Here is a 3,661-nt window from a genome sequence, read left to right as displayed (position 1 = left end):
TGATTACTAAATTAGCACTCACTAACATGGCGCCGTTTGATTACTAAATTAGCACTTGCTAAGATGGCGCCTTTTTATTATTAAATTAGCACTTGCTAAGATGGCGCCGTTTTATTACAAAATTAGCACTTGCTAACATGGCGCTGTTTTATTACAAAATTAGCACTTGCTAACATGGCGCCGTTTTATTACTAAATTAGCACGTGCTAACATGGCGCCGTTTGATTACTAAATTAGCACTTACTAACATGGCGCCGTTTGATTACTAAATTAGCACTCACTAACATGGCGCCGTTTGATTACTAAATTAGCACTAACTAACATGGCGCCGTTTGATTACTAAATTAGCACTAACTAACATGGCGCCGTTTTATTACTAAATTAGCACTCACTAACATTGCGCCGTTTGATTACTAAATTAGCACTCACTAACATGGCGCCGTTTTATTACTAAATTAGCACTCACTAACATGGCGCCGTTTGATTACTAAATAAGCACTCACTAACATGGCGCCGTTTGATTACTAAATTAGTACTAACTAACATGGCGCCGTTTTATTACTAAATTAACACTTGCTAACATGGTCGCCTTTGATTACTAAATTAGCACTCACTAACATGGCGCCGTTTGATTACTAAATTAGCACTCACTAACATGGCGCCGTATGATTACTAAATTAGCACTCACTAACATGGCGCCGTTTTATTACTAAATTAGCACTTCCTAATATGGCGCCGTTTTATGACTAAATTAGCACTTGCTAACATGGCGCCGTTTTATTACAAAATTAGCACTTGCTAACATGGCGCCGTTTTATTACAAAATTAGCACTTGCTAACATGGCGCCGTTTTATTACTAAATTAGCACGTGCTAACATGGCGCCGTTTTATTACTAAATTAGCACTTACTAACATGGCGCTGTTTGATTACTAAATTAGCACTCACTAACATGGCGCCGTTTTATTACTAAATTAGCACTAACTAACATGGCGCCGTTTGATTACTAAATTAGCACTAACTAACATGGCGCCGTTTTATTACTAAATTAGCACTTGCTAACATGGTCGCCTTTGATTACTAAATTAGCACTCACTAACATGGCGCCATTTGATTACTAAATTAGCACTCACTAACATGGCGCCGTTTGATTACTAAATTAGCACTAACTAACATGCCGCTGTTTTATTACTAAATTAGCACTTGCAAACATGGCGCCGTTTTATTACTAAATTAGCACTTGCTAACATGGCGCCGTTTTATTATAAAATTAGCACTTGCTAACATGGCGCCGTTTTATTACAAAATTAGCACTTGCTAACATGGCGCCGTTTTATTACTAAATTAGCACTTGCTAACATGGTGCCGTTTTATTACTAAATTAGCACGTGCTAACATGGCGCCGTTTTATTACTAAATTAGCACTCACTAACATGGCGCCGTTTAATTACTAAATTAACACTCACTTACATGGCGCCGTTTGATTACTAAATTAGCACTAACTTACATGGCGCCGTTTTATTACTATATTAGCACTCACTAACATGGTCGCCTTTGATTACTAAATTAGCACTCACTAACATGGCGCCGTTTGATTACTAAATTAGCACTTGCTAAGATGGCGCCTTTTTATTATTAAATTAGCACTTGCTAAGATGGCGCCGTTTTATTACAAAATTAGCACTTGCTAACATGGCGCTGTTTTATTACAAAATTAGCACTTGCTAACATGGCGCCGTTTTATTACTAAATTAGCACGTGCTAACATGGCGCCGTTTTATTACTAAATTAGCACTTACTAACATGGCGCCGTTTGATTACTAAATTAGCACTCACTAACATGGCGCCGTTTGATTACTAAATTAGCACTAACTAACATGGCGCCGTTTGATTACTAAATTAGCACTAACTAACATGGCGCCGTTTTATTACTAAATTAGCACGTGCTAACATGGTCGCCTTTGATTACTAAATTAGCACTCACTAACATGGCGCCGTTTGATTACTAAATAAGCACTCACTAACATGGCGCCGTTTGTTTACTAAATTAGCACTAACTAACATGCCGCCGTTTTATTACTAAATTAGCACTTGCAAACATGGCGCCGTTTTATTACTAAATTAGCACTTGCTAACATGGCGCCGTTTTATTACAAAATTAGCACTTGCTAACATGGCGCCGTTTTATTACAAAATTAGCACTTGCTAACATGGCGCCGTTTTATTACTAAATTAGCACTTGCTAACATGGTGCCGTTTTATTACTTAATTAGCACTTGCTAACATGGCGCCGTTTTATTACAAAATTAGCACTTGCTAACATGGCGCCGTTTTATTACTAAATTAGCACTTGCTAACATGGTGCCGTTTTATTACTAAATTAGCACGTGCTAACATGGCGCCGTTTAATTACTAAATTAACACTCACTTACATGGCGCCGTTTGATTACTAAATTAGCACTAACTTACATGGCGCCCTTTTATTACTAAATTAGCACTCACTAACATGGTCGCCTTTGATTACTAAATTAGCACTCACTAACATGGCGCCGTTTGATTACTAAATTAGCACTTGCTAAGATGGCGCCTTTTTATTATTAAATTAGCACTTGCTAAGATGGCGCCGTTTTATTACAAAATTAGCACTTGCTAACATGGCGCCGTTTTATTACTAAATTAGCACTTGCTAACATGGTGCCGTTTTATTACTAAATTAGCACTAACTAACATGACGCCGTTTTATTACTAAATTAGCACTCACTAACATGATCGCTGTTTTATTACTAAATTAGCACGTGCTAACATGGCGCCGTTTGATTACTAAATTAGCACTTGCTAACATGGCGCCGTTTTATTACTAAATTAGCACGTGCTAACATGGCGCCGTTTTATTACTAAATTAGCACTTACTAACATGATCGCTGTTTTATTACTAAATTAGCACGTGCTTACATGGCGCCGTTTTATTACTAAATTAGCTAACATGATCGCCGTTTTATTACTAAATAAGCACTCACTAACATGGCGCCGTTTGATAACTAAAATAGCACTCACTAACATGGCGCCGTTTGATTACTAAATAAGCACTCACTAACATGGCGCCGTTTGATTACTAAATTAGCACTCACTAACATGGTGCCGTTTGATTACTAAATTAGCTAACATGACCACTGTTTTATTACTAAATTCGCACGTGCTAACATGTTCGCGGTTTTACTACTAAATTAGCACGTGCTAACATGGCGCCGTTTGATTACTAAATTAGCACTTGCTAACATGGCGCCGTTTTATTACTAAATTAGCACTTGCTAACATGATCCCCGTTTTATTACTAAATTAGCACTCACTAACATGGCGCCGTTTGATTACTAAATTAGCACTCACTAACATGGCGCCGTTTTATTACTAAATTAGCTAACATGTTCGCTGTTTTATTACTAAATTAGCACTTGCTAACATGGCGCCGTTTGATTACTAAATTAGCACTTGCTAACATGATCGCTGTTTTATTCCTACATTAGCACGTGCTAACATGGTCGCCGTTTGATTACTAAATTAGCACTCACTAACATGGCGCCGTTTGATTACTAAATTAGCACTCACTAACATGGCACCGTTTGATGACTAAATTAGCACTCACTAACATGGCGCCGTTTTATTAC

Source organism: Mya arenaria, chromosome 8 (genome assembly GCF_026914265.1).
Source record: "Mya arenaria isolate MELC-2E11 chromosome 8, ASM2691426v1".
NCBI lineage: Eukaryota > Metazoa > Mollusca > Bivalvia > Myida > Myidae > Mya > Mya arenaria.
This window is presented reverse-complemented; position numbering follows the sequence as displayed.